This window comes from Panulirus ornatus, chromosome 36 (genome assembly GCF_036320965.1).
Source record: "Panulirus ornatus isolate Po-2019 chromosome 36, ASM3632096v1, whole genome shotgun sequence".
In the NCBI taxonomy this organism is placed as follows: domain Eukaryota; kingdom Metazoa; phylum Arthropoda; class Malacostraca; order Decapoda; family Palinuridae; genus Panulirus; species Panulirus ornatus.
In genome coordinates this window covers 11321279-11339958 of record NC_092259.1, presented here as the reverse complement: position 1 = coordinate 11339958, position 18680 = coordinate 11321279, and the positions used below count along the sequence as shown (strand labels likewise).

General features: G+C 47.4%; 1 protein-coding gene across 15 annotated transcripts in view; it reads right to left on the bottom strand.

The window, feature by feature from the left end:
• Positions 1-18680, bottom strand: part of LOC139760351 (uncharacterized) — a 492128-nt gene that overhangs the window by 100143 nt on the left and 373305 nt on the right. The gene's annotated exons all lie outside the window — the stretch shown is intronic.

Genomic DNA, 18680 nt, shown 5'->3' with positions numbered 1-18680 from the left:
CGACCAATCACGAATACCTTCTTTATTTTCTCTTTCCTCTCCTTTTCCTGTAGCGCCCGGAGTGTGGCCAGGGCGGTTCTGCCACCACCCTTGCCGTTTCCCTGAGTGTGAGGAGCGCTGAGGGACTACACCGTGCCCGAAACGATGAACACTGGGATTCCAACCCCCACTCCCCCAGGCCTCGTGCTTGAAGCTTTACAGGGTCAGCTGTTCCACTAAAACATGGCTGTCATATGCCATTCATATCTATGCGGCAACCAAACACGACATCAAAACTCGGAGTCGCGGGAACTTAGGAAGAATGACTGGCAGTGGATGATAACGGGGTGAAAACTGGCTGTGGTTGTTTACTGATGAATGGGAGAAAATGGTGGGAGGAGAGTCACGACGTGTTATTTACCGCCTTTTCTTCGCTGATGATGGAAATGATGTCACGGCTTCCCTATGAACACCTCGGGGGCCAAGGCTGAGCCGCCAAGGTCGCTTGCTCTCAGAACGGATCCTTAAAATTGTCGGAAACTCTCCTCCCCCCCATACAACTACCGAAGGCGTCCTACAGGGAGGGCGTCTCCGACCGCGACTCCCGAGTGGATTTTAAATCTTCCGGGGTCGCAGGAAGTAGGATGGGGGAGGGGGGGGGGATACGAGGAGAGGAGAAACGAGACGGGGAGAAGAGGAGGAGGAGGAGGAGGAGGAGGAGGAGGAGGAGGAGGAGGAGGAGGAGGAGAGGAGGAGGAGGTGGGCGGGAGGAACCGCGTCGCAAACGTCTCCCCGGGGTGGGCGGGCGCCACGCTGCTGAAGTAGAGCGTGGCGGACTTTCCCCAGTGGGAGGAAGCTGCCTCGCAGGCCACCAATACCATCAACGCTGTGTGCCGGGCGATGCAGAGCGCACCACGGCCATGAAGCTTAGCTGGAACAACAGACGGTATAGACGGACGGACGTCCAACTGTCTCACCTACATGATCACCACGCACTCCGTCTTGCCAACACTTCTGCATCACTCACTCCTCCTAGACAGCCCCTTCCATCACTCTCACTCCACCTGGACAGCCCCTTCCATCATCATTCCCACTCCACGTGGACAGCCCCTTCCATCATCACTCCCATTCCACCTGGACAGCCCCTTCCATCATCACTCTCACTCCACCTGGACAGCTCCTTCCATCACTCTCACTCCACCTGGACAGCCCCTTCCATCATCACTCCCACTCCACCTGAACAGCACCTTCCATCACCACTCCCACTCCACCTGAACAGCCCCTTCCATCATCACTCCCTCTCCACCTGGACAGCCCCTTCCACCACTCTCACCGCACGCGATACCATGGGCGGAAGAGACCAGACAAAACGAGGAGGACCACCACAGAATCATCCTCTCCTTCTTCCCTCCCTCACAAGAGACGATAAAGAGGGAAAGACGGATTGACTCTGCATCCCCAAACCACACGGGGAGCTCAGCCCCCCTCTCTCCCTACCTCCCTCCACAACATCAGCAACCTAGACCGATGACGCGTATTATTTTTGGACTGTGGAGCGTAATTAGGGTTGAGCGATCAGCTCGGCTGGGAGGAGGAGGAGACGGAGGAGGAGGAGGAGGAGGAAGAGGAGCGCCCTACCATTAACATGAGCTTGATCAGGCAGCGACGCAGCGAGATATGAATGGAATGTCGCATGCCACACGAAGAGAAAAAAAATCATGATTGGACGCTGATTGGACACGGAAAGTTTTAGATTGGACTTGGGATTCGGTGTGGTTAAATTGTGGCTGGGAGGCCAAGTACGCACGAGGGGTCATGTCGGGTCAAGATGCCGAGGTCTTAATGGCCAGACTTGACCTATGTGTAATGATGAACGTAACTGGTTACGTTGCGTTTCATTTTGTACCTTATTCTATCCCCTGAATCGCCTCAGAAAAGGGTAATTACTTTCAAATCATTTCATTTCAGTCTTAATGTAATCATATTTCCCACAAACTTCAGGAACGAAACTTTGCAATCTATGAAAATGGTCAGCATACATTGGCCACTGGCAGGACCTGCCTGGCTTCAAAACAGTCACATTCCGATATCAATTTCTCTTACGGTTACTTACAGGATAAGAAAAAAGGTAGGGGGGGGGAGGGGTGTACGGAAATTACCATGAGCAGAAAAAAATAAAGTCGATCAATAGAGGTCTAGTAAAACAGAAAATGGGAAGATACATAAAAGAAAATACGAACTATAACAGTGTGTAATGAGAGACTAAACCATTCAAAAATTCTTGCCCACATACCTAAGTATTTATCAAAAATTCTTGCCCACATACCCAAGCATTTATCAAAAATTCTTGCCCACATACCCAAGCATTTATCAAAAATTCTTGCCCACACACCCAAGCATTTATCATCAAACACGTACGGCTTATAGAGGGACGGGGGACAAAATGTCACTACCTTATACATACAGTACCGTAAAAAAAATAATCCTTTACCGTGTAAGGTGTCCGGCATGTTCCTGATACAGTCTACTTTTTTTTATACGTGTGTGTGTATGTGTGTGTGTGTGTGTGTGTGTGTGTGTGTGTGTGTGTGTGTGTGTGTGTGTGTGACGTACCGGTTCTTTAAGAGTTCTGTAATCTACGGTAATAACAGATTTCGTGGTCTGGCCCCCGTACGATAATGCTGAACCCCAAGGGAGAGAGAGAGAGAGAGAGAGAGAGAGAGAGAGTTTCCGACCACGCAGTCCCGTGGATAACATGCACACAGGACAAGCCTTTAAAACAGCACCCGGGGATTTCTCTCTGCGTGCGCCGTACACGTTCCCACCGCGGGTTACATCACCCGGACACGAAGAACAATACGTAAACCATCACTTCAAATACAGAAAACGGAGACCAAGGATGTTGCTTGCAGGTCATAAAGACAGCGAAGACACACATTACCTTAAGACTGTAGACCACAACAAATCATCAAGTGGATCGCACTGTCGTGCACAAGGATCGTACCGTCGTGCACAAGGATCGCACCGTCGTGCACAAGGATCGTACCGTCGTGCACAAGGATCGTACCGTCGTGCTCCAGCGGGTCATGGGCTATTAATTCCACTAAACTGTGCAAGTTTGCTCATAAATGCAGCCTCCAGTGTCATTTTTTAATAGCGGCCCCCTGAAATATTCACGAAGGAAAAGTGGATTCTCTCAGCTTAAATAAAAACTTAAAACACTCCCTGCACACTCCACGCACACGCACGGGCTCATTACCAACAAACGCATTATCAAGTGACCATTTCGTCGTACCTGAGGGTGAAAGAGACCGCCGCCAATTCGCGACACTTCACCGTCGACGTAAACAAATTACCACACCCGGAACAGTCTGTCACTTCACCGTCACTTTACACAGATTATCGACGGGGTGAAGAGCCTAGCGGGAGGAGGTTAATGAGTCTAATTAAGAGGCTAATGAACACCTTGATGGGTGCGCCAGACTCACGAACAGATGCCTAATCAGGGGTTAAACAACCGAACGCGACGCTTACAAGCCTTCCTATACGATAATGAACCGCAGGTAATTAGCAGCCTACTTTAACAGTCGAGTCAGAGGGTTCATAAATACGAAACAAAAGCCTGTCTGGACGAACGGGAGCTTAATCAGACGCCCCCTCCCCCCCCTCTAGCAACCTATTATACCCGTCTGGCCACACTTAATTATCAAGCCCACATGTGCTTCGGCCACAGGATTAATCATAGCATTACAAACCTAATAATCAGGCCCCTCCGTCAATAACCATTTTGGGCATGAGAGTACGATGGTATGATGGTAAGACCTGTAACCTCAAGTTTAAGGGTTGTACCGTCGTGCTCCAGGGTCGCATCGTCGTGCTCAAGGGTTGTACCGTCGTGCTCAAGGGTTGTACCGTCGTGCTCAAGGACCGTACCGTCGTGCTCAAGGGTTGTACCGTCGTGCTCAAGGGTTGTACCGTCGTGCTCAAGGACCGTACCGTCGTGCTCAAGGACTTGATCTCTCTTCTAGAAGTTGAGGAAACTAGCGAGGTGTGCTATGACGTTAAGTCCCCCCCTGTTAACAGCGATCAATACGACACGTCACTCACACCTGTAGTACCCCTGTTAACGGTAACTACTGCACCTTGACAGAAACAACGGAGACGTTATAGTACCAACATGAAGAGATGGCTTTACCGTACCCACCTGATTCCCTCGACTCACTTTTTTTGCTGCCACTATTCGCGTTGGTGTGAGCCATTGGTGATGCGCGTCGCCATCTAACACCCGTGTTATTTTTGTGATCATAATCGTCGGGTTTATGTTTATTGCTGTTATTTCATGTTTACTATCAATCATCACGCTTGGTCTATCGTTATTGTTCGAGGTACAGGTGGCTGTGTATGTGTCCTGGTTTCCAGAGGGTGATTACAACTTCGAGAACGTCTATATTGTTATGATTTCCTGGGAAATGGAAACCTTTGGGCCGAAGTCGGTGCAGTTCTTGAGTACGACCCTTGAGCACGACGGTACGACCCCAGTGCGTGACGGCCTGTCGTATAACCTGACCTTTAGGACGACCAGGTCAAACAAAAAAAAAAAAGGTCACGCCACCGTACCCGCTGGTCATCGTGCTCGAGGCAGTTAAAAGAAATGACAGAAGCGAAATATATATATATATATATATATATATATATATATATATATATACATTGCAAAGGATCACAATTTTGCGCGTGATCAAGATATTCCTATGAGTCCACGGGGAAAATGAAACACGACAATCGCATGCTTACCAAATGGTGTCCTAGCTACGTCTCTTCGTTGTACATCAACTGACTGTTATATTTCTCTCTTGAGTCTCCCCTGATGATGTGATTATTACACGAAAGTGCACTTGGGAACTTATCGTGTTTCATTTTCCCCGTGGACTCTTAGGAACATATATATATATATATATATATATATATATATATATATATATATATATATATATATATATATATATATAATTATATATATATATATATATATATATATATATATATATATATATATATATATATATATATATATATATATATATTCATGAACAAAACCCTGAAACAAGACCCGTGACATTCAACTCTGTAAAAATAGACATAACAAATCTGACTTTAGCCATACGCTTGTTTTTATATCGTGTTGGGAGCTCCAGGGAATACATATACATTATATGAATATATATATATATATATATATATATATATATATATATATATATATATATATATATATATATATATATGTGTGTGTGTGTGTGTGTGTGTGTGTGTGTGTGTGTGAATCGAAAGCGATATGCAGCAAATAACGCGACTCCGAATCGTAAATAGCCAAACAGCATTGCAGATCACCTTACACACTCACGGCGCGCGACTTGACCGACGACGGAACCAAGAGAAAAATATATCCCGCGACCCTGTGGAAATCACTCAGCCACACGGGGCGCGAGCTTGGCTCACTGTTACTTAATGAAACGGTGTGTGTGTGTGTGTGTGTGTGTGTGTGTGTCTGTGTGTGTGTGGGGGGGGGGGGGCAGCAAGGAGCGCATATGCTTCCTGGTAACTCATTTTCCTAATTTCCAGTTCGTGTAGAAATAAGTATCGAGAACGCCACCTCTTGAGTGTATCACTCGCTCTGAGGGACGGCCAGAGGGGAACTCACTCACCCATTCCTCCTCCTCCTCCGTGTGAAGTGGAGGGAACTCCTCCTCCTCCTCCTCCTACCTTGGTGTGGCAACAAGAAGGAACTCCCCCCTCCTTGGTGAATTCCTTGATAAGGAAGCGAGAGGGGACTCCTCCGTTCTGTGTGAGCGGCAGGAACTCCCCCGCAGTGTGAGAGTGGGAGGGAGTTGCTTTAATACAAGAGCGGGAGGGAACACTCCTCCTTGAAGAGGGGGAGGGAATGAGAGAGGGAACTCCACCGCCTTGTTCCGTACGAAGAGGAAAGGAGCAAGATCTGTGTGACAGTAGACCAGGGAACTAATCTTCGTGCACGTAGTAATACAGGGGGAGGAGCTGCTGCAACTTAATGTGAGGAAGGGCTACTACTTAATGTGAGGAGGAGCTGCTACTTAATGTGAGGAAGGGCTACTACTTAATGTGAGGAAGGGCTACTACTTAATGTGAGGAGGAGCTGCTGCAACTTAATGTGAGGAAGGGCTACTACTTAATGTGAGGAGGAGCTGCTACTTAATGTGAGGAAGGGCTACTACTTAATGTGAGGAGGAGCTGCTACTTAATGTGAGGAAGGGCTACTACTTAATGTGAGGAAGGGCTACTACTTAATGTGAGGAGGAGCTGCTGCAACTTAATGTGAGGAAGGGCTACTACTTAATGTGAGGAGGAGCTGCTGCAACTTAATGTGAGGAAGGGCTACTACTTAATGTGAGGAGGAGCTGCTACTTAATGTGAGGAAGGGCTACTACTTAATGTGAGGAGGAGCTGCTACTTAATGTGAGGAAGGGCTACTACTTAATGTGAGGAGGAGCTGCTACTTAATGTGAGGAAGGGCTACTACTTAATGTGAGGAAGGGCTACTACTTAATGTGAGGAGGAGCTGCTACTTAATGTGAGGAGGAGCTGCTACTTAATGTGAGGAAGGGCTACTACTTAATGTGAGGAGGAGCTGCTACTTAATGTGAGGAGGAGCTGCTACTTAATGTGAGGAGGAGCTGCTACTTAATGTGAGGAAGGGCTACTACTTAATGTGAGGAGGAGCTGCTACTTAATGTGAGGAAGGGCTACTACTTAATGTGAGGAGGAGCTGCTACTTAATGTGAGGAGGAGCTGTTACTTACTGTGAGGAGAAGCTGCTAATTATAGTGAGGAGCTGCTACTTAATGTCAGGAGGAGCTGCTACTTATTGAGGAGCTGTTACTTAATGTGACACTGGGTCAGGAAGATCATAAACCCTTGAGCACCAGGTTACGACCCCTGGGCACGACAGACCTGGCCCTTGACCCTGAGGTTCAGGTCATACGTCAAGCCAACACATGCATGGGTCGCCTCGTCCTTCTGAAGGGTCGTAGAGTCGTGCTCAAGAAGGTCGTTCTGTCGTGTTCATCCTCACGAGTGCTAAAGAGGTTTCTCTACGTCATCCACGACGGACCACACCACGTTTTCTATTTTTTTTTTCTTCCAACTCTTTAAGTCTTCTGGACCTCTGAACCTAATCCTCTTACCCTCCCCCCCCCCACCCACCTCCCAACACCCGCATTGAGTACGACCCCCCACCCGGCCCAGACACTGGGGAAACGACCTACGTTTGACCCCCGAGCAGACAACGAGTCAGCCTGGGAGAGACGACCCCTCGCAAATATTACGACTCGGACCGTACCATAGTTTAGCTTACGACTACCACTACTAATACTACTACTACCACTAATATACTACTACTACTACTACTACTACTACTACAACTATTAGTTACTACAACTGCTACTACTACTTACTACAATTACTACGACTACTACAACTACCACTACTACTACTAAAGTTTTCCTACGACAAGTTCTTGTCCACAATAGTAAAACCACCTGTACAGTAACACCGACACACAACATTTATTTTTCATCGAAAACAAAACATAAATGGAAACATAACAAATAAGAATAAATCTATCTATATCTAGCGATCACAATAAATGTATCCATCATAAACAAAACGCAATAAGTACTGTACATTTGTCATACACAAAAGTATTAAAGTATAAACGTAACGTGTGAAACGTGCAACGCCGATATTCACTTTGAAAAAAGATATTTCAGAGGAGTAGAGCTAGGTTTATAAGTGGCTTATAAGTACCCACTCTAATCCTACCGTACAGTAAACCACTACAAAGATATTACTCATCTACTCATCTGTTAAGTTACTTGAACGAGTCCACCATTCAGCCTTACCTGTAACGACACAAATAATAATAATCAATAAGAGGCATCAACGACCAATCAATATAATAATAATAATAATAATAATAATAATAATAATAATAATAATAATAATAAATCAATTATCCGTGCCACTGAACTGAAGGTAAAATTGGTTAATCTGTCTCCAAAAACAATAATAACAACAACAAACAATGGGAACAATATGAAATCCTGCGTTTCCCCTCACCAACAGAAGGTTTAGCCTAAAAAGCTGCAGAAATTTTACAAAATAAACGATGAAAATAAAAGACGCGGAGGATTTGATATGAAAACTCCGGGCTAAAAGGACAGCGGGAGCCTTCGTCGCCCCTCCAAAATACAAGAGTAAAAATAGACCGTGAAAAGGAGCAGCAAATCCTAAAAGAACGGCTATGTTGTGGCAGTAGAAGAACGGACGGACGGACGGCGAAAGACCAGCGAGGCACGACGGTACGACCCTTGAACACGAACGGCACGACCCCTTGAACACGAGTGGTACGACCCTTGAGCACAGGACGGTGCGACCTCTGGGTACGATGGCCTGGCCTTTGACCTAACCTTTAAAAGGTTCGAGTGGAAATGCCACGCCATCATACCCCCTTGGGTCTTAACGTCTTGCCTCAGGGTAGTGAGGTCAGAGAGTTCGTTCCCCTGCCCGTGGGGCTTCAACACACACACACACACACACACACACACACACACAAGGATTCCTCACTACTGGAAAAGAATTTCCTGAACTTCTATCCTCGAGAACTGAACACAAAACTATTTTCAGACAAATTCTTCACATACCAAATCAAAATAACATATTGTAAATTCTACTAACATGGCGTATTACTATACATATATCAAGACTGCTTTTTAATATCTTTCGTACATGATTTCCAAACACACACACAAAATTCTACATATTTGTAACCCCACACAAAACAGGAGCCAATTATTACTTCAATATTACGCCGCCCATGTAAAATCACAGTCACTATTATTTTCCTTTGGGGGGGAAATGTTTGTGATGTGGGGGCGACCCTGCAGGTGCTGTGGTTCCACCGCGCTACCACAACCACCACAATTACAGTAGTGGCACAACCTACCCCCCTTCCCTCCCATTACCTCGTGTGCAGACAGGTACAGAATGATGACTTCTAAGGCAAGGTACACACACACACACACACCACGACATCCACAACTTCAGCCACACTTACAACCATCACATCAAGTACTTCGAAGTCGACGCTAACGTAACTCACAAAATGACCTTTAGGAGCAAGGGCCAGGCCTTGATCACACACACCCGAGGGCACGGCGTACCCCGTCCTCCTCAAACAGTTACATTTACGCCGCGGATTAAGAAATATACGTATATGTGTGCCAGGGTAAAGTTGGAGGAGGAGGAGGAGATTAAAAAGCTTATTCATGAAGTTAAACCTTGAAATAAAAATGTCCACGGGCCCGGCAGCGCCTGCCTGCAGGGGGCGGCGGGATCCAAGTTGAAGGTTCGCTGGTTTGAGCCGCATCAAGTCCTCCTGCCCCCCGCTGCCGGTGAGGCGGGACGGTCCTGCCAAAATGTACTCCTCCCTCCTCCTCCTCCTCCTCCGTGCCTGTCTCATGCTGTGGGCTCTCTCAGCCCTCGCCTACTACCAGTGTCTCTCTCTCTCTCTCTCTCTCTCTCTCTCTCTCTCTCTCTCTCTCTCTCTCTCTCTCTCTCTCTCTCTCTCATACACAGGAGTCAGAGGCGGTAACTTGGGTAGGCGGGGGCGGTACACAACCCGAGGACGGCAAGTTACACGAACAGGGTCCCCGACCGCCCTACCATCTACCACAATCCACGACAGACCAAGCTTCACAGTGAACACCCTAGTGATGCACTCTAATCATCCTACGACAAGACTGCGAGTCAATCCGTCCACTCAAGCAGAGGACACACTCAAAAATAAAATCCTTTCACGAAGTTTTTCGGGGAACGAAACGCGAAAACTTTTCCCAGCGGTTCTTAAATCTCTCGGGAGCACGGCGGTATGAGAGCCCTGAGCACGACGGTGCGAGCCCTTGGGGAATTCCGAGCCTGGCCTTCCAGCTAGCCCTTTAAGGGGTCGACTCAAGAGTTATCTTTATCGGCCTATAAAGCTGGAGTTCTTACCGGAGTCAGGCGGAGTCATAGCCTTGCTCGGACAAGATAACTACTCGAGGGAGCAACATGTAAAGGTACGTAAAGATAAGCGCTATCAAGCCTGGCATGCTATCACTGTACAACAACAACAACAACAACAACAACAACAACAACAACAATATATCTACCCCTTACCCATCATTCTACTATACCCGTTATCTACGCCAGCCTTCTCTCTTCCTTTACATCTTCCCATCCCATTAATCTTTTCCAATCCCTATTCCATACACTCCTCACTCCTTTCTATTCCCCGTAACCATCTGTTTGATCTCTCTCTCTCTCTCTCTCTCTCTCTCTCTCTCTCTCTCTCTCTCTCTCTCTCTCTCTCTCTCTCTCTCTCTCCGTCTTCGCCTACCACCACTCCACACTTCCTTCTACCCCGTCACTATCTCTTGTGCTCCCCACTACCCTTCCTCCTCCTCTTCACCATCATCATCATCCATCATCCTCTCTATTGTCTTCATTTTTCCTAACCATCTTCTATCTTCTTCTCCCACTCCCTCCCCCATTCCATCTCTTTCCCTCTCCCCAGTAACTTTTCCTCCGTCCTCTCTCCCCTCTCCCCAGTCAATTATCTTCCTCCCCTGAGTACTAAATACTTCCCTGAGTTCAATTCAATTTCCTTCCCCATCATCTTTACCTCATTTCCTATCTTCACTTTATACTATTTTCCTCCCTCTCAACCGTCCCCTGTTTTCTTTCAATACTATCCTCTTCCTTCTACATCAACTTTTTGCCCTTCATTACCTTCTCATAATCTATCTCTCACACCCATGCCACTATATCCTCTCTCCCCATTCATACATCCCTCCCCTCCCCGATCATACATTGCCTCCTCCCATTCCATACATTTCTCCCCTCCACATCCACACAGCTCTGCCCTTCCCATCCATACATCCTTCCCCTCCCATACATATACCCCTTCCTCCTCCATACAGTCCTCCCCTCCCTGTCTTCCTCCTGCCCCTCACACATTCACAGGAAGGCCGGCCACCACCACCACCACAGTGTGTGTGTGTGTGTGTGTGTGTGTGTGTGTGTGTGTGTGTGTGTGTGTGTGTGTGTGTGTGCGCGGAACAAACCGATGCTCATTACCAACATTTCTTGCCCATCAACGTCAGCAAAGGACGTCTGTGTTGGCGGGAGGAAAAACACTCTGCCAGAATCGTTCGGTTTAATTAGTTGTTGGAGGGGAAGCCTGGCACTGATGGAGGGTGGAGGAGAGCTCTTGACGGGGGGCGGGACATGGGCTGAATGGGTGCGTTTCTGAAGTACTGGGTTTTTTTTATATGGGGGTTTATTGTTAATGATGACAGATATGCGAAACCCACACAGGAGATGGGGAGCCCACCTCCAGCCAAAACCCCCCCTTACCAGTACAGTTCAAATAGATGATTAAAACAGCTGATTATAAAGAGCTTAATTACACACACACACACACACACACACACACACATACACACACAGGGGAAACAAAGACCAACACCCACCCATCCTTGTCTGTATACGACCCTTTGAAGCCCCTTAACCCAACACGAATGGCCGGGAAAAAAAAAGGGGGGGGGGGGGGTCGTCGATTAATTATCCCTCGTTTGACTGGCTTAAAAGCTGGTGCTACAACGTGTCAGACAGTCAGTGTACCTGGCATGATGCCTGGCTTCATCATGCGGCCTGGTGCATGGCGGTGGTGGCCTCATGAGACGGGGCATCACTGTAAAATTCAGTGGCTCTTTCTAGTGGGCTTTCCTGCAGCAATACTCTAATTCCTCCAGTGGTTTTCATCTGCATCTGCTATACACAAGTCTGTGTCAACACTGCCCATATATATATATATATATATATATATATATATATATATATATATATATATATATATATATATATATATATAAAACACGAGACAACGTATCAAAATAACAAGCTAAAAGGGAGAGTGTAGTTGATTCAGTTTGCCCAGTTTCATGTCCTACGTCCAAAAGTGAACAGAATTTTTGACCACAGAGGCTATTGTGAGCCGCGACGAGCGAACAAAAGGGGCGTAAGGGACAGAGGGGGGGAGGGGGGGAGGGAGGGAGAGGGAGGGCCCATATTTTGCACCACGCTTTGTGAATATCCCGAACCATTTTCGAGGAGGGGGTGAGGGAGGAATATTTACGGCAATGTAAATTGTTTACACAACTACGGGGTGGGGGGGGGGACTATAATAATAATAAAAGAGTGTGTTGTGTGTATCTATATATCTATCTATCCATCCATCTCTCTCTCTCTCTCTCTCTCTCTCTCTCTATATATATATATATATATATATATATATATATATATATATATATATATATATATATATATATATATATATAAAGGTCCCTTTTATGTATTTTTATATCTCCAATATCCCCCAAATATTTCCCCCCAAAGGGAAAGTACCGACTAGTTTTATCAATAGTACAAATATTCTATCCACCCCCAGAAGACCGCTGGTTATGTGTATGAATATCACATAACACTTCCCCGGCAATATTCAATGCAAATATCTTTCAGGAAACTTTTCCCCCACTTTATTCCACACACCGCCGGTGCGAATATTTCTCAAAATTCTGGCAGCTTTCCCAAAGCTTTCCATCAGTCAAAAAAAAAAAAAAGCCTACTTTACATTATACTGCGTAAAAGAAAAAAAAAATCGTACATTACCTCGCTCTTAAGTACGTAAATATACGAAATAACTGAATGGTATTTGAATACATCACTTTTAGTAATAGGAACACTTGGATGCGCTACCCGAGGCAAATGAACATCGGCGGTGTGGAAGCGGCTGTGGTGCTGGACAGCAGACCATGGTGGTCCGCGGGCCCAAGTTCGAGTCCCGGCGCGGGCACAGTGGCCAACACGCTAATGAACCTGGTGTCTATCGTGTCCGTGTGAGATGGGGAGGGGGCAGGATGGAGAGGGTTACGGTGGGAGGGACGTGATGGAAGAGGAGGGATGATGGAATGACAGAATATAGGAGAAGTGGATGGAAGAAGAAGAGGGGAGGAGGAGAGGGAGAGAATATAAGGGAAGAGAACAAGAGGAAGGAAACGTGTGTAAATGGTGATAACGAGAGAAACTTAAGGGGGATTAAGATGTAAATGGGATGCGGGTGAGAGAGAGAGAGAGAGAGAGAGAGAGAGAGAGAGAGAGAGAGAGAGAGAGAGAGAGAGAGAGGGGGGGGGGGGCAAAGATCTGAGATGAAAAGTGAGAATGGAAACAGGACAAAAGGCTGAGCGACAGTAGCCAGAAGTCGGAGGAAGAGGAGGAGGAGGAGGAGGATAACAGCAATCATACTCAAGTCAAGGAAGATCACATCCAGGCGGGTGTATACTGGCGTCAGGGGGCGCCCACCCCACCCGGCGCCTTGGGGAGGGAAAGATGGGGGCGAATGCGCCTCCAGCTGCAAATTGGCTTACAGCGCCGAACAAGCTCGTGTCACGCACTCTCATGGGCCCAGCACCCCACTCCGTCCGACGCACCAGACTGGCGCCAAAGCCAGGAGTAAGCCACTCATGAACGGTGTCTTCTTTGTTGGTCATGTCTAGCGACCCTGAGCACGATGGGTGAGGTGGTGGTGCTCTGGTCCAACGCCGTGGTGCTCAAGGGTCGTACCGTCGTGCTCGAGGGTCGCACCGTCGTGCTCAAGGGTAGTTCCGCCGTGCTCGAGGGTCGCACCGTCGTGCTCGAGGGTAGTTCCGTCGTGCTCGAGGGTCGCACCGTCGTGCTCAAGGGTAGTTCCGTCGTGCTCGAGGGTCGCACCGTCGTGCTCGAGGGTAGTTCCGTCGTGCTCGAGGGTCGCACCGTCGTGCTCGAGGGTCGCTCCGTCGTGCTCGAGGGTCGCACCGTCGTGCTCGAGGGTCGCACCGCCGTGTTCGAGGGTCGCACAGCCGTGCTCAAGCGTCGTCGCCCCTTCGCGCTCTGGACATTGACAGGTCAAACGCCGCGAGGAACGGAATAATCAAACACATATAATCAAGCCTCCTGTTATCGAACACGTCGGCTCTGCTATAACTGCGAAGAAATACGGACTATAATCGGGGCGCAAAGAGACAATTGGCTACGCGGCACCAAAATTAGCCTTCATAATCAACAGCGGGAACATCGTTACCACGACCCAGCCCCATCATAATTAACCTCTGCTACGCCACACCGCCAAAAATACAAATAACAACACTGGCACGTAAAGTGACGGGAGCTGTGAAGGGGATGATACTGCACAATGGTCAACAACGTCAGGAAAAGTGTTACGAAGTAAATGATGAATACAAACACTGTCAGCAAAATGTTATTGCAACAGGGTTGAGTGATGATACAACAAATCATTGTGATACGCGACACTGTCCATCTCCTGAGCACGACGGCACGACCTTGGAGCACGACGGCACGACCTTTGAGCACGACGGCACGACCTTTAAGCACGACGGCACGACCTTTAAGCACGATGGCAAGACCTTTGAGTACGACGGCACGACCTTTAAGCACGACGGTACGACCTTTGAGCACGACGGCACGACAACCCTGCACGACGACCATGCGACCCTAAAGAAGGTCTCTTAACTACCCTTAAGCATATCATACTCTCTACTTTCCGCGCAATGAGAGAGAGAGAGAGAGAGAGAGAGAGAGAGAGAGAGAGAGAGAGAGAGAGAGAGAGAGAGAGAGAGAGAGAGAGAGAAACCCGAACCCTGCACAGATAAATCTTAACTTATATCGCAGCTTTCTGCTCCATTAAACGTCCGCCAACTTTATGCACACTTACAGATGCAGTGGACCGAGCCAACCGTACCTTAAGCCCCAGGCAAAAACACTGGACTCTCCATATGACTTCATAATTTACAATCGCTCCCAGCTACGGCTGAAGCTAGAGGGGAACATTTGGAATACTCCTTCCTTCGTTCATCTTTCCCTTTAACCTTTCCAATTAAACCTCTCCCCGTCCTTCCCCTTAACCATCAACCTTCCCACCTTCCAGCACCCGGTTCTTACAAACACCTCCAGGAGTTCAGGTTAATTCCTACATGGATGTAACACCCTGGGCACGACGGGACGACCCTCAAACACGACGATACGACAGGAACACGAGCCCTCTAACCCGACCATACGCCACGAACACGACCCCTCTAACTCGACCATACGACAGGAGCACGAGCCCTCTAACTCGACCATACGACACGAACACGACCGCTCTAACTCGACCATACGACACGAACACGATCCTCTAGTTCGACCATACGACACGAACAACGACCCCTTTAGTTCGACCATACGACACGAACACGACTCTCTAACTCGACCATACGACACGAACACGACCCTCTAACTCGACCATACGACACGAACACGACCCTCTAGCTCGACCATACGACACGAACACGACCCCTCTAGTTCGACCATACGACACGAACACGACTCTCTAACTCGACCATACGACACGAACACGACCCTTCTAGCTCGACCATACGACACGAACACAACTCTTAGGCACGACGCACGAACACGACCCCTTGAGCACGACGATCGTGGCGACCCTGTGGGTCATAATGGCCTAACCCCCTGACCCGGGCACTCGAGATATAATGCCTCCTGCAGCACAGCCATGTGTCACTATCTATCTTTGAGCGTAATCAAACTGTCAACACAAAAATGATGGCGGCCATAAAACTTCCCAATAATTCCCGCGAAAATTCCGCCAATAGGTAAAAGAGGCTGGCCAGTTTTTTTTAATGAGGCGCTTCCCATTCTCTCTGATTCGCGGTTTCTTGAGCCTTTCCGTTTTCCCTCATCATTCAAGGTTTATCGAGCAACTGACCTTCTCTAATTCATGGTTAATTTAAGCGCTTCCGTTTTCTCCGATTCATGGTTTATTAACAGACGCCGTTTTCTCTCATTCATGGTTTCTTACGCCCTTCCGTTTTCTCTCATTCAAGGTTACCAACCGATTCACCTGATTCATGGTTTATTTAAGGGCTTCCGTTTTCTCTGATTCATTGTTTATTAACAAGACCCGTTTTCTCTCATTCACGGTTCAGCAAGGTAATCACAGTTTTCTTCGATTCGTGAGTTACATAAGCCATCCCGTGTTCTAACATTTACTGCGTTGTTCATGAATGCACGCACAACTGGTCACACGTACGCTAATCTAACCTTTAATCTAATTTCTTTTGAAATTCTTTTTGCTCCTTTTCGCCTCGTCCAGAGATGAACACGTATGTAACATCTGCTTTAAGCAAAGTCACATTCAACCCGAACGTAAGAATAGCCAAAAAAAAAAACGCCCTTACCCCCTCCCTCCCTACGGGCGGTACTCCCGCACGATCAATCGCCCCTCCCTTGGCTAGGGCATGGCTCTGTCTTGCACCGTGCATTGCGCTACGTGCCATATCTCCATGGGGAACCAATGACACCAACGACTCCATACAACCGTGCGAAACTCCTAATTGGAACGAAATTGCCCCCCCTCCCCCCCCGAAATAGCTATTTTCTGGCCTCTGGCTTCGGTCTCAACCCCTATGTGCAAATGACGGGATGACGAGGATTGCCAACCATCCACAGAAAGGGTGGACGATGCAACGCTGTCCTTAATCACCATAACTATGGTCGTTAGAGGAACCGGGTACAATTAACGAAGCTTTCGTTGTCTGCGATACAGTCTCGGACCTTGTGTATGTGTGTAAAACCTATTCCCCTATCCAAATCACCATATTCTCGACTATACCGTAATTGATAACATGCTACTATCATCACGCGAACCAAATCAAGAAGCAAAATACAAACAGAAATGAGACAAATACGTATATGTATATACATGTGTATGTGGGTGGGCGGGCCATTCTTTCGTCTGTTTCTTGCGCTACCTCGCTAACGCGGGAGACAGCGACTACGTATAATAATAATAATAATAATAATAATAATAATAATAATAATAAAAATAATGATAATAATAATAATAATAATAATAATAATAATAATAATAATAATAAAAATAATGATAATAATAATAATAATAATAATAATAATAATAATAATAATAACATATATATATTTCACAATGGCATTTGTGATGACCAAAAACAGAACGTCTTCCGAGATTAGGCGATCAATTCAGGAGGAAAAAATACATCTACTCGAATGCGAATCATTTCTCATCCCCGTCTCTTTCCCAGCTTTAAGACCCCCTAGAGCAAGCTACTCACACATCTCATTCCCCCTCGTGGATTAAAACGAACATAATAAACTCCAAATAACATTCGCGAGGCCAGGAGGGTGTAGGAAGGGAAGGCCGCTCTGCTCCTCCTCCAAAAACAAACTCTAATGTCAGAGGACGTATAATGATGTCTTCTTTTTTTGGAGGACGAACTCCGGTAGCAACGGTGAGAACAAGTGTTGCTCTGGAGGCGAACCCAACAACAGGGGGGGAGTAAACGCCATTTTGGAGACAAATCCCCGCATGAGAGGATGTAATGATATTCTCTTGAAAGACTAGGGTAGGTGGGGAGCGGCGAAAACCCCCACGCGGACCTAATCAAATTGGACTCCTCCATCAGGCCATGGTCAACAACACAGGAGGATCTGAAATATGCCTCCCGAGGAGCCATTCTCTCTCTCTCTCTCTCTCTCTCTCTCTCTCTCTCTCTCTCTCTATATATATATATATATATATATATATATACTCTCTCTCTCTCTCTCTCTCTCTCTCTCTCTCTCTCTCTATATATATATATATATATATATATATATATATATATATATATATATATATATATATAGAGAGAGAGAGAGAGAGAGAGAGAGAGAGAGAGAATCCTGGGCTTTACACGTAGACGGAAGGGGAGCGTGGAAAGGGGCGTGGCGTGCAACGTGGGCGTGGAAGGAGCGGAAGGAAGGAGGGGATGGGGCAGGACCACCATGGCCCCTTCGTCGTTACGCCTCTCTGGACCAGTTGAAAAGGCCGGTCCGTTCCTCTGTTCCCTGGGTTCGTCCCTCTTATTTTTTTTTTTTTTCCCCGGGTTCGCTCGCGTCCGTTCATCGCCCGATGACATTACGAGGACACGCACGAGACCACGGGTGACGCCGGAAGTACGAGAGATGTACGCACGTGCAGTGTGCGTATGGATGGGGTTAGGCCGCAGGCCTGCGTGGTCGGGTGCGTGCATGCTAGCCCGTGTGCCATCAGCGGCGTGCACGAGAGATCTGAGTTGCGTGGAGAAAAAAAAAAAAGAGGGCGAGTGTGTGTGTGCGTGCAAGAATGTCTGCCTGTGTTCAGGCTCGCATGCAGAAATGTCCGGCCAAGCGTCCTGTTCCCTGGACGTCTTGGCTAGGCAACAATTTCCAGCGTGTCACACACGATGGCAACAATTTCCAGCAACCCCCTCCCCCCCACAAAACAATCTTCCAATAATTTCCACCATCCTATACACACTGCCACCACCATCCTATACGCACTGCCAACAATTTCTAGTACCCTCCCACGCTTCCCCAACAATTTCCGTATCCCTACGCACTCTCTCAAAGGTATCCCGCAAACACACATACCCTCCAACAATTTCTAGCGCCAAAAG